General features: G+C 40.2%; 1 protein-coding gene across 2 annotated transcripts in view; it reads left to right on the forward strand.

Annotated features, from left to right (window-relative positions):
* The window catches only part of LOC311242903 (MSL complex subunit 3-like), a 55,276-nt gene that overhangs the window by 37,807 nt on the left and 2,858 nt on the right, over positions 1-14,611 (forward strand). The window lies entirely within an intron of this gene.

Raw genomic sequence — 14,611 nt, forward strand, 5'->3', positions numbered from 1 at the left:
ATCTCCTCTTTCCAATGGCAGAGTTAAATCTGGATTTAGTACCACCAGGCTCACGTTACAGGGCAGCAAAGAACGTGAATGAAATCTACTGCCGCGATTTTCACCAAATTGCGACGTGTTTTTTTTTTCACAGAAAGGTAAGACGCGATATATGTTGTATTTTATGGCAATAGCGTTCAGGTTTGTCTCCCGACCCGTGAGATATAATCACGAAAATAACGTCAACTGTACACGCATATAGACAACGTTGCAAGGACCACAATGGAAACGAGCTCTAGGCCTTTATTGTGTTTTTATCATTTTGATCAATATCTCTATTGTATTGCACAATCCTTGTTTTATTGCTTCAATAAAGACATCAATCAATCAAAAACGCATTCACACACACTTAAAAAAGCACACACACACACAATGCTGACACCTTACAGTACACACACTAAAAACGCATCTATCTTGTCACACATACATGGTGACACTGTACATACTCACAACCTTATTCAACTAACAAAATCATATCGGTTTTGTAAAACACTGACATTTACAACATACACACACAGCCTTGTCTATAAAATATGTCTTGTAAAAGGCACACACACACTTCCCCAAATACAAACACTTGTTATTGTCTAACATATCTGTGTCTTGTAAAACACACACACACACACACACACACACACACACACACACACACACACACACACACACACACTGATACTTGCCCACATACACACACTCACCCTTGTTAAAATAGCAATCACATCCATGTCTTGTAAAACACTCATATCAGCCTGGGGGAGTATAGCTACATTAAGGTGGAGGCAAGTTGATGGCTTGATTCATCAGGCTGACCCCCGATCTAGGTCTGAAATGATTGAGAGAAGATGATGAGTTGGCAATACATACGTTGTACGTGTAGGGAACCTCTGGGTTTAATGGAGCACTGGCTGAGTGGCTCGGCTGAGGGTGAAGCTTATTAGATTGTTAAGGTATATCTTACTTCATTGTCCCTGACAGTTAATTGAGTTGTCATGCTCACTAGTTGCAATATTGTATTGTTGTACAACCCAGTGAATAGGAAAAGCATCCACTGTCCCCTCCATGTGCATGGGTGTGTCTGTGTGTGTGTCCGTGCATGCGAGTGTGTGTCTGTGTGCATGTGTGTGTCTGTGCATGCAAGTGTGTGTGTGTGTGTGTGTGTGTCTGTGCGTGCGAGTGGGCTGATGGATTGAGGTGTTATCTGTTCCGAGAGTCCGATTTCCTTTGCTGTGTGACAGAGAGCGAGAGCGAAAGTGAGGGATAGAGGGAGAAAAATATAGTGAGAGAGAGAGAGAAAGTGAGAGAGAGAGAGAGAGAGACGTTAATTGAAGGATTAAAAGGAAGTGACCGTGGAAAATGAGTGAATAAAGGGAGGGAGGAGGAAGAAGAAGAGACAGTGAGTGGAGCATTGAGAAAAGGGGGGGGGGGAGAAGAGAAAGAGAGAGAGTGAGAGAAAGGGCGTCGAAAGGGAGGGAGATGTGTGGGTGTTACACAATGCCAGGGACTCTAATCTTTAAATCCCACCCAGCGATCTTCAGTTCAGCTGCTACCAAACCCTAGGGGATTTAGGTCCCCTCGCTCTGTAATCAAACACACGCAGTACCTCACCCGGCCACAGAGGGTCACTGTGGAGCAACATGGATAGATGGATAGATGGTTAGTTAGTTAGTTAGTTAGTTAGTTAGTTAGTTAGTTAGTTAGTTGGATGGATGGATGGATGGATGGATGGATGGATGGATGGATGGATGGATGGGATGGATAGATGGGATAGATGGATGGGATAGATAGATGGATAGCTGAATAGATTGATTGATTGATTGATGGCTGGATAGATGGATAGTTTAGTTTTGACTAGCTTCGTTTCTGGAAAACCTTCACACCTGGGTCTGTTCCAGGACCTGTTGCCGTGGCAGCGGCTCTTAATTGGATACTTATGTCATGATATATTGACTCTTAATTGGCCATTTGTCTTTGTTTTTTAGCAAACGCTGGTGCCAGACTGTGCTGAATTTTAATTTTAAATCTTTTTCCTAATGGGTAAAATTTTCCCTGCAAACTGCGTAGATTAGTGAGATGACTCATGTCTACAGACTGGGGTAGGAGAGTGTCCCAAGGGGGGGGGGGGGGGGGGGGGGGGCGGTGCAAAAATTCAGAGCACTAAATTCTGAACATGAAGTACTTTCCCATATGCTCTTGTTGAATCTGAGGGCTGAGGATGATCTGTACATGCAGATAACCCACTCCAGAAAGCACTTACTGCATAATAAATAGTGATGGCAGATTAACACCATTCCTTTTTACTGAAGTAAAAGTTAATGCAGGATGATTTGGCCCCTCCACCCCGGCTATATCTTTGCTAAGGAGCCCGGAATGAGTCCAAACTGACAGTCTCCTCACAGATTTATGTACACTGCATACTTGTGAAACACTGCATAGATCTATCTATGCCAAATTGTACTTAATTTCAAACCTTTATTTCAACTCTTAAGACACTGATGTTACCCTCATTTATGAGCTTACAAAGCAAGACACAGTTTATCAGCAATTTCATACATATAGGCACAATAAATAAGAATAAACGATAAAAAATCTGCTGAGACGGTTACAAGTCGACACACAGTGGTCGGAGATCATACTTTTGAATGCAGCAAGAGGAGGAAGAACCTTCAGAGTCAGTCAGAGGGCATTCCAGGTGTTTGAAGCATCAAAGGAAAAAGCAGTTTTTCCTAGTTCAGAGCAAAGCATTAGAATTTGTCATTTAAACGTGTAGAATAGGTTCCAAGATTCCATTCCAACGGTGTTGTGATGTAAGACGGAAGTTTACAAACAAGGGCTTTAAAAATAAACTAATATCAATGAGGGTTTCAATTAATTAATTAAAAGTAGAAATACTCCCAATGTAATGGTACTCTGGAAGAAATTTATATGAAACTAAAATGTGCCTGCATTAGAAATAGCTTGTAGAAATTATAATCCAACATACATTTTGAAGATCAGTTCTTCTCATACAAGGACATCATAATGCTGTATATACCGAATATATATATATATATATATTCTTACTGTAGTGTATATGTATATCCACATCTGTCTACATACCTGTATATAATAATTTTTACATATCTGTTGATACTATATCTATATACCCTTATAGTGATGCACCGATGTGAAAATTGTGGCAGATACCGATATTAATATTGCTGTTCTGGCCGATACCGATATTTACCGATGTCTATATATCTGTATAGAAAACACTTTTTATGATAATCAAATAGAGCTATTTTCCAAAACGCATTTTTTATTATTTTTCTTTACTTTTGTAACTTATTTTCAGAAATGACTGATATTTTGAAACTATTTAAGGCCAAAACATGTATATATATATTTTCTTTTAAATATTTTTTATTTTTATTTTTTTATATATATCAGCCCATATCGGCCCTATTCTTGATATCGGACCGATACCGATGTGTAAAAAAAACGCCATATCGGCCGATATTATATCGGCGGCCGATATATCGTGCATCACTATACCCTTACCTACTCTTACTAGTTACGCTGCTGGCCAGTATGACTACTACCATAGTGTCTTTATACCTGTATCACTGTACATATTAGTACTACAACTCTGTACATACATCTGATTATCACTATTACTCAGTAGTACTCATTTATATATGCATATATCGCTATATATCGCATATATAATTGATATATTGCAATATATCGCTGTAACGATCCCCCTCCTACTAGAGTAGTCTCCACTCACTTCATCTGATTGGCTTTTCAACATTCAGGATAGGTGAAAGCTTGTGATAAGGACTTCACTTTCACCCGTCCCGCGCTTTTTGGATCAGTACCATATCGGGGGCAAATTGTGAGATTGTGCACAGTGGGCGAAAAACTGATTGATGCTTTAAGAGAGCGGGAGAGAGAGGAGAGGTGCAGTGCATTCTGGGATTGGACACAGAGCTGATCTCTCTCTCTCGCTCACTTTTACTCTCTTTTCTCTGCAAGAATGATTGAGATTAAGTGTTTGTGTGTGTGTGTGTCCATCCATCCATCCTTAAAGTCAAGGTTATAGTGGTCATCAACCCATATGTTCCCATGAGGCTGCCCTGCATGGTTTTATTCCATCTAACTACCATATAGAACGCTTACGTAACCACTTTCCCTCTCTTGTGTCAAGCAGCTTAAGATACGTTCCGGACCGCATACTTTCGACATTAAGTAGAATGTTGAATCAAATGGATGACTTACTTTTTTTTACCCGAGTGCTATTCCAGCAGGGTATTTTGTCATAGACTAGAGCCCAGTCTGAGGGTGTTCAGAGGCAACGAAGCGTCCCACAGAAACAACACCCCCATCACCATGCACAATGACAGGCACAGTGCCACAATGGTGGCTCAATCACCGTACCCAGCAAACAATCCAAGTACACTCAAACTACCCACGTCCCCCTCCTCCAACCACGACACGCCCCACCAGAAACTGCATCCCAGATGAAGATGCAACGAAGACCAATGTGTGAAACACCTGAAAAACTGACCACCCCAAAGGGACCCACACACCCCCAAGCACCACTGCATACGATAGACTGGACACAAATAATGCAGTACAATAATCATGTCCTCAAAATGTTATCCATATTAAATAAGACCATAAAGATATTAATTAATTTAAAAGCTAGTTTAAAAAGGTACGTTTTGAGCAGTTTTTGTGTTTTTTGTGTCAACTTGAGTCTGCTGTCCTAATGACCTGCAGGAGAGCGTTCCAAAGTTTTGGGGCGTAGTAGCTGAAAAGCACTTTTTTTAAAGTTTTTTTTTTTACAATGGGTACATTAACACATTGAGTGCCACGCCCCTTTGACCATATATGGGCTAGAGTGCCAGCACTGAAGTCAATGGGAGGTCGGGGAAATTTGCGAAGGCTTAAACTATATCTTAAATTATGGCTATGGGTCTAAAACACCCCTCGCTTATCAATGACTTGCTTGCAGTCAACATGTACGAAACGGATTGTTTTTTCACTGGTACATTTCCATTTTATACCGTTTTGAATACGAGTATAGTTTTGGAGAGTTCTAGTAATTCCAGAGAAATTCCGCGATAATAGCTCTTTAGTGGAATGCAAAAAAAACATTGATTAACCCAATACTGGTAAAATAGAGTCCTCACATCAGATGTTCTGCAAAAAGATTAATCCAATTCCTGATCGCCATTCCAAATATTGATCGCGTTTATTGATCCAACGTTATAGCACCAAAACACATAATCGACGCTGCTCCGAGCCTCGCCAGTGAATGTGATAACACGATACTGCTTGCCAAAGAAGGGAAAACCCCGGACCTGACTTTTTTTCTGAGGCACATGCTCACCCAATCCAATCCAATGATGTGCATTACCATCCGGGAGACGATAGGCTGCGGTATTTGCCCTTTTGCGAGCTCAGACCCATTCCCAACGATAACATAAGGCTGGATGGATGAAAATGATATCGCTAATAAAAGAAATAACGATTAAAACCCGACTATACTCGTGATTGGCGCTCAAGCGATGGCGAGTTAACCCGACTATCATCGTGACTGGCGTTGAATGAGTTAATATAGAGCTCATTTGGGTGTTAAAGATTGATTGATTGATTGAAAATGTTATTAACAGATTGCAGAATGGGTACAATACAGTACAGCTCAATAACTCTCCCTGACATTTTTGGAAACGCTTATTTGCCATCTCCCCCAGAGTCGGACAAGAACATGTATAGAAGTTTCATCGCTGTGTGTCCAGTAAGACGGAGGGGTCCACTAGCTCAGCCTCCGACAAAAGTGAATAAATACAACTTCCAACGGATCCAAAACTGACACACAGAGATGAAATTGACATCAATCTTCTCGTCCGACTCTGGGGAAGATGGCAAATAAGTGTATCTCCCAAAGTGTTTAGAGTGTTCCTTTTTAAAGTTCAGACAAATGTATCCATGTGCTCTCTTAAAAAGTCAGTTTCACCTTACAGCTTTTGGTATGATTGCACTGTCCCAGTCCATGGGGATGGACGTTTAATTATTCTGTGGCGCACACAGAAAAGATCCCCCCAGCCTTGCCACAACATAATGAGCCATAAGGGACCACAATAATAAAAAAAATTAAAAAAATTGTGTTCACTCTCAATGTAAGCAGGGTATTACAAAGTCTTAAAGTGTTGCTATGTGTTTTTTATTTGGCTAGTAATGGTTGTGACATTTGTATTAAATTCTGCTCTTCCAGTTTCCTTTTTTAATTATCCTTGGCCTCTCTAAGGTTGATTTTCAGCAGCCCCTGAACTCTTTTCACCTCCTCTCTGTTACCTGCGTTGAAGGCCCCCTTCTTGTCATTCAGTAGGGGTGGGAATCGCCAGAGACCTCATGATACGATACTATCGCGATACTTGCGTCACGATACGATAGTATCGCAATACTAAATATATCGCGATACGCTGAGTATTGCAAAAAAGATTTTTTAATTTATTTTTTTATCACATTTTATTTATTACCTTTTTTCAACTGCAAAGTACAACTTTGTCAACATGTTTTATCTAATAAAATAAAGTTCAGTCTGTTCATCTCACTTCAATAATTTGTATTGCAGAACATGGTATTTTCTCAAGCAGACAGATGTAAATACTGTAATCTGTGTTGCATGTACCTGACAAACTGAACTGTTTGTATTAGTCATATTCCAACTTAACTGAATGCACATGTGTGTGTGGACTACTTTTTTTATGAATAATTAAATATCGATACTTGGCGTCCCTGTATCGATACAGTATCGCCACACAAAGTATCGCGATACTACTACGTATCGATTTTTCCCCCCACCCCTATCATTCAGTAGGGCTTTGATGTCTTTAGTGACCCATGGCTTGTTATTTGGGTAGCAGGTAACAGTCCTTGGTGGAACATTGGAGTCCACACAAAAGTTGATGTAGTCCTTGATGCACTCTGATTTAAATTTTTTAAATTTTTTTATCTTTATTTCGAACATGTAAATGAATACAAACAAAATAAATAACTAAACAAAAGCAAAACATAACTCAATTTACATGTTCGGAAAGGAGTAGGAAGAAGTATACACTTATTTTAATCCTACCCCTTTTCCACTACTCAAATGAGTGTACTAATTTAAAATATAAAAAAAAAAAATATATATATATATATATATATATGCAAAACAAACAAAAAAAACTATATAAAACATGAAAGAAATAAAATAAAATGTAAACACCCGTGAATATCAAGTCCCTTCCTCATCCCTGTACCTCGTGAACATCATTTCCTTATACATCAGTTTGAATTGTCTCATGTTTGGACATTGCTTTGGACATTTAGACTGTTCCACAGTTTCACTCCACATATTGAGATGCAGTGTCTTCTCATGGTAGTGCGTACATTTAGAACTTTTTAATTGAGTTCTCTCCTCAGATTATAACCCCCCTCCCTATCAAAGAACAGTTCCTGAATGTTTCCTGGAAGTACATGACCTTTTGCTTTATACATTAATACATATATTGGATACTTTACATATATCGTTAATGTACAAGATGAACAGTTTTGGACCCAACACTGACCCCTGGGGGACACCACAAGCAATGTCCAAACGTTCAGATTTATAATCTCTAGTGATGCTCGATATTGGCTTTTTTACCTATACCGATATTGTCCAACTCTTAATTTCCGATACCGATATCAACCGATACCGATATATGCAGGTATTTCAGGTAATTAACATTTCATATCTCTTGTTGTGGAATTAACACAACATTATGCATACTTTTGACAATAAATAAAATCAGAATTTGTTCTTACTTGCTTGCCTGGGTAAATAAAGGTTATAGAAATGTAAAAAATAAAAAAAAACCATACCGATATTTTCCGATATCACATTTTAATGCCGATATCGGCCGATAATATCGGTAGGCCGATAATATCGGACATCCCTAATAATCTCTCATCGTCACAAATTGTTTTTTATTTAGATAGTTTCTCACCCAGTCCAATACTACCCCCCTGATCCCATAACTTTCCAATTTCCTGATTAATATATCATGATTAATAGTATCAAATGCTTTTTTTAGATCAATGAATACTCCAGCTACATATTTCTTTTATCTATGGAATTTGTGATTTTTTTCAATGAGTTCTATTAACACTTTCAATGCCCAAAACGTGATAAGACGTTTTATCAGCCCAATGCCTGAATGCCCACGACGACAATTATCGTTTAATTTGTTTATTAGCGATCTGAATTCATATTTCATCAACCGAGTCTCCCGTTGGTATGCAGCCCCTGTAGGAGCTCAGATGTGGAAAAAAACCGCCCCCTATCGTCTCCCAGATGGTAATGCACCCTTTTGGAATGGACTCAATGAAAATGAGAAAAGAAAAATCCGGAATCCACATTTTACTTCTCAGGCATGTAACCCGAGCCGATCGGATTGGATTCATTGTGGAGCCTCAGAACAGCGTGGAATACATACCGGTATGTACAGTATGTAGTATTGGATCAATAAAAGCGATCGATTTTTGGAATGGCGATCAGGAATTGGAATGATCTTTTTGGAGAACATCTGATCTGAGGTAAGGAATCTATTTTACAAGTCTTGGGATACTCAGAGTTGTATTTTCTGAGATCTCAGCATTCGCCCTACGTGTGTGTGTGTGGGCGATCGCTTTGAGGAAATCAGAGAATCGATTTTTCAGATCGCCTATATAGCGTGCATACGTACACATATACTATCGATAATCTAGCGTTTATTTGAAAATGATTCATAAAAAGGCCGAAAAATTACAACGTTTTTGTGTATTCTAGAATATTCCGGTAAAGGGCGATTATCATGGAATATTTATATTTTCCTTGAAAACGAGGGCTTTTCAAAATGCTATAAAACGAAAATGAACCGATAAAAAAACGATCCGCTTCGACAATGTTGACTGGAAAACGAGTCATTGGTAAGCGACGGGCAGATTAGACACATAGCCATAATTTAAAACATAGATTAGGCATTATTAACTCTAACATTGAAGTGGATGGTGGGCATTCAAGCGGTAAACCAAGATTAAGCTTGGGCTCTGAAAGTGTTAATGCTAGTGATGTTGACCGGTGTGTTGTGTGTTCTGAATCCATACTGGCTATCGGTGAGTAAATTATGTTTATCAATGAATTTATCTAATCTGTTGTTGAAGAGTTTTTCTAATATTTTTTTAAACCTGAGGAAGTAGAGAAACATAATTTGTGAAGTGGTGTTTATCTCCAGTCTTGAACAGAGGTATGACTTTTGCTATTTTCATTTTATTCGGAAATCGACCAGTTTTGAATGATAAATTGCAGATGTGCGTGAGTGGTTTTGAAATCCCACTAATGAAATGTTTTACTATTTTCATATCTATTTCATTACAGTCTGTAGATGTCTTGTTTTTACATTTATTAGTAGTTTCTATAATTTCATTTTCATCTACCGCTTCCAGAAACATTGAACTAGGATTTCTTTCAATATAATTGTCGACGTCCTCTCCATGGGGCTCATAGAGTGCCTGCCAGTCGGTAACCTCAAAACAGCCCTGTAGTGACTCTTGGGCCTCCTCAGACCATCTTCTCATTGTTATTGGTCGCAGGCTGATTTTCTTTTTCTTTTTTAACCCACTTTTTCTCCTGTTCTGTTTTTTTTTCTTCTCCCATCCCAATTTAGTCGTTATGCCAATTCCCCCCTCCCCTTCCTGGTCGTTGCTCACATGTGCCCCCCACTGGTCGGTCTAGGGAGCCCTGAAGTCTATCAGATGCTTCCTCCGAGACATAGGAGACAGCCAGCAGCATCTTTTCACCTGCCAGCGCGGACTCTCATTGGTGAGGTGTAACGTGTGGGAGGTCACACTACCCTCACCATCTCCCTACCTCGCTGTGCAGGTGCCCTGACCGACCTGTAGGAGTCGCTGTTTACAACAACCAGATTACCACCCACCGGCTTCCCTCCCGCTGACTGTGCCAATTGAGCCAGTATGACGGCCGGCCAGGCCGGAGGCAACGCTGACAGCCGGATTCGATACCAGTGTCTCTCGCGTTGGTGACGAGCGCTTAGTCCACTGCGCCACCTAGCCGCCCCTGCAGGCTGTCTTTTGACCAGAGGCACATAACGGGGGTTGAGGTGAACCATGTTGTGGTTGACCGGCCCAGCTGTGGTAGTGGAGAGAGGAGCTGCCTCCTTGACGTTGTACAGCAGGTCCAGGATCTTGTTTTCCCTGCTGTGGCAGCTGAAGTTTGGTACATAATTTATTTTTTTACATTTAGTCATTTAGCTGACTCTTTTATCCAAAGCGACTTACAAGTTTTGTACAACAAGACGGCAGGAAGGGTACAACTCTATCAGCTGAGTAACGATGTGCATCAAAGTGTTGAGTGCTACAGTGTAGGTTAGTATATTAGGACAAGTGCATGACAGTAAGTTTAGTTAGGGTAGGTTTGGTAGTGATTCGTCCAGTTTAACATGATTCAAATCTTAACCCTTTCACTCCCACACTACCAAAAGGTTAACCCTTTCACTGCGACAATACACAGAAGGTTAACCCTTTACTATCACACTACCGACGTGACGGCCAGTGGGCCGCCGTCTCGTTGTGGGGTCGTTTGGAAGCGTTCTTAGGCCATGTCCAGACTAAAACGATTTTGGTCATTTTAGGCAAAGTATTTGACCGTTTCCACCGTTCTGCCACACGGAACTGCCTTCTGGCAGCCTGAAGACGATACTTTCTGATACCAGCTCCCAGAGTGCGCAATTCTGAAGACGCCCCCCATTGCGTCACCATCTTTACAAGCGATACGCGTCTTCTCCTGAACCGATGACGCATCTCCCTTAATCCGCATACAAACCCAGACAAAAAAAATAAACATGATACATATATGTCTTATATGTCCTGGCTAGAAGTGTTTATTAAACACCGGGAGTTATTATTAAACAACAATGGCATCAGAGTAGTTGCATTTGTGTTACAGAAGCTAGACTTAAACTTAAGCGAACTAGAGATTAGCGTCACATAGCTGGCCTTTTTTTCTGAAAATTAAAGCACATATTGTTCCATAGCATACGCCTTCAGTTGATCATGACAAATCCTCTCTTACCTTGACGATTAAAAAGCCTCCATAATTTAGTAAATAAAGCTGTTGGCTAAATAGCTAACCAACTAAATACAATAGACAGTGGTATCCTGAGGTAACGTTATGACAACGTTTGCTAGTCTAAAAATGACTGGACACACACAGGGACAAGTTAAACATCAATCAATTAATTTATTCCAACAGGTAGTTTGAGCTGCATGTGAGCCGCAGTCTTTCTCTCCTCTCCTTTGGAAACTAATGACGTTATGTTAGCTCGAAAAGCACAGAACCGGCCGACAAGTTAAGCTGTTAGCAATAGACACTATAACACTTCCGGTCTGGGGTTTTCAAAATAAAAGAAACAGGAAAGACATTTATTTAGTAAATTTGTGGCATGCACTTATTATCTTGAGTAGTTTTAGTTTTTACGGAAACCTTAAAACGAAACGAGAACGAAACAGATCAAAATCGTTTTAGTCTGGACAAGGCCTTAATGTCCCCTCTGATGAGGATAATTTGTGTGTGCGTTGAGATTAGGAGGCCAGTGGAGCTCGGATGAGATGGCAAGATTTAGAGGATTTGGCCGAGTAGCGGATACTGAGAAGATCCTGGATTAGTCCTCCCTGTTACTGATTAGATGAGGAGGGGGAGGGTGATTTCTCTCTCTCTCTCTGGTCTCTCCCTCTCTCTTTCCATCATTCTCTCTTCTTCTAGTTGATTGTGTCATACAGTATGTGTTTATGCTCTTTCTCTCATTCTGTCTATTTCCTTTCTCGTGTGCATTATCTCTCTCTCTCTCTCTATCTCTCTCTCTCTCTCTCTCTCTCTCTGGTAGGGAGTTTACCAGAGTCTAGCTGGTGATTTCGAGGAAAACCAGAATACGTTTTGACTAATGGCCATGTGTGCGTCGACGTAACACTTGCAAATCGGTTCCACTTCATTTCAGGGATGCATGGTATGTCTGTGACCATGTCTGTGTCGAGGATTAACGTTGATTCTTCTTTATTTATCAGCATCGCTCCGATGAGCAAAATTTGGCGGATATATATATCGTCTGACGGTGGTATTTTCTTCTATTTGGGGTGCAGTGACTTAAAATTTCGGTGCTATTGCATCCTCAGCAGAGTCACTGGTGAGAAAAGGCTACGGTGAAATACCGTAATATATATCTCACCACGAGGTTAAAGGGACAGTGCACTTAATTAACATTTCACACCAAGAATCAATGTAGTTAGAGCAGCCTGCAGTCCATACCGTATGACTCAGCTTCGATTAAGGACGCATCGATACCACTTTTTCACTGCCAATACTGGCCCAGTTCTCACCGCTAAACTGTACGTATTGATTGATGACGGTACCAACGCCACTCGCTACTATACGACAGCGATATATACCCGGACCGTTTGTTCTGAGTCGTTCTGGGGGGGGCGGGGGGGGAAACGATAAAGATACAATCCATTGTTCTCCATCGGAGAGCTGCGCGGTTGTTCCAAGTTTGAAACAGGCCAGAGAATCAAGTGGCTTTGGATTAATCTCTGACACGTTACACACTGGCACTGTTGCATGTGACTGTCCTGTATGTATTTATGTATATATGTATTTATTGTGGGGATTGGGAGATGCGATGGGGTGTCTGATGTTTCATGTTGATGTCCCAGTGCTTTTAACAAACTGTACCGCAAACAATTACCACCAACCATCGTTGTGTGGCATTTAAACTATCTTGTATCTTGGTGTCGGATTTTTGTATTTTGCGTAAATTCCTCGACGCCCTATTTTTGCCTGGTATCTGCTCAGTATCTGATAACCACATGAGCCCGCGGTCTACCACAAGGTCGTCCCTTGTGTTCCTCGTCATTTGGCTACTGAATGGGGAAGTGGTTGTGACCTGATGTGACGGACTAACTCTGTATATACTGCATGATGTCCAATGGGCCATTTTGGCAGGGCGTGAGGTCGGACACAGGGACATTTAGCAACACACTTCTCTCTCTCTTTCTAATGCACACACACATGATACATAGCATGTTGTATCATGCACTCTTACTCTCATACACCTACACACATCCAGGCATACACTCACCAGTACATATTACTCACAGAAATCTGAAGGACCGCAATGGAAATAAGCTGTAAGCTTTCTTGCGTTTTTATTAGTGCTGTCACTAGATTAAAAAAATTTAACTAATTAATCGCACAATTTTTTGTATTTAATCTAGATTAATTTATCAATACATTTATCACGATTAATCGCACAATTCTCTACTTAAGACCGAAGCTTGTAACATATTTACTTGAGTAAAATCATGGAATTAATGTAGAATCAACACAAAGAAAGTATATTTAGATTCAAAGACTATTTTTATAGCTTTCTTTGATCTTTGAATACAGTTTCTCTCCTGTGAAATACAAATGTTCAACAAAACCATCAACATTGACTCAGCTTTAAAGTGGCGCTAACAGAAATAAAAACAACCCAGACCTATGTTAAAGTGCAGATTGGCTTAGAGGACGATCATTTCTTGTATGAACTACCAGTAATATAAATCATATTAACGACAAAAATGTGTTCCATCCTTTCAAAAAAGTGCATGAGTCTATGCAAAAAAAGAACAAGCAAAGATACTGCTGAAAGTTCAGAACGTTGACCATTTTTCACTCTATCGATTAATCTAGATAATTTTTTTTAAATGCTTTAAATAATTTGTATGAATCTCCTAAATTAAAGCATTAACTTTGACCGCCCTAGTTTCTATCCTTTTGATAATGGTGGGCCTCTATATGTATACTTGTATATACCTATGTTCATTATCAATAAAGATTTCTATCTATAGCAATCACTCATCCCCCTCGCCCTCTCTCTTTCAGGGTATATGCAGGGTATTAAAAGGTCTTAAAAAGTTTTAAAAAGTATTAAATTCATAATTCTCAATTTAAGGCCTTATGGTTTTAAAAGGTCTTACATTTCATTTGCACAGCATTACATTTTTTGGAGGGGCTGCCGGCTGTCGGGGGATGATTTTGTATTCAAGTCATTGTTTTTGCGGGGCTACCGGGAGCTTGGTGCGTCTGGCGAGAGCTTGTATGGAACGTGCAAGAATTTAAATTGCCGCACAAGTGCAGCCGTCAGTTCAGTGTCGCTATGTGTTTTTAGGTTTTTTTTGCTAGTATGATCGTGAAATCTGTATACAATTTGCTCTAAGTGGTATTAAAAAGGTCTTAAAATGTCTTCAATTGAACTTATAGATACCCTGTCTTTCTATCACATGCACACGCGCACACACACACACACACACACACACACACACACACACACACACACACACACACACACACACAAATAGCCTTCATATATTCCACATAGCACTCTCGCTCTCTCTCTCTCTCTCTCTCTCTCTCTCTCTCTCTCTCTCTCTCTCTCTCTCTCTCCCTCTCCATGGTTTTGTTGGCCCTCTG

The sequence above is a fragment of the Notolepis coatsorum genome, assembly GCF_963971535.1.
Source record: "Notolepis coatsorum genome assembly, chromosome: 1".
NCBI lineage: Eukaryota > Metazoa > Chordata > Actinopteri > Aulopiformes > Paralepididae > Notolepis > Notolepis coatsorum.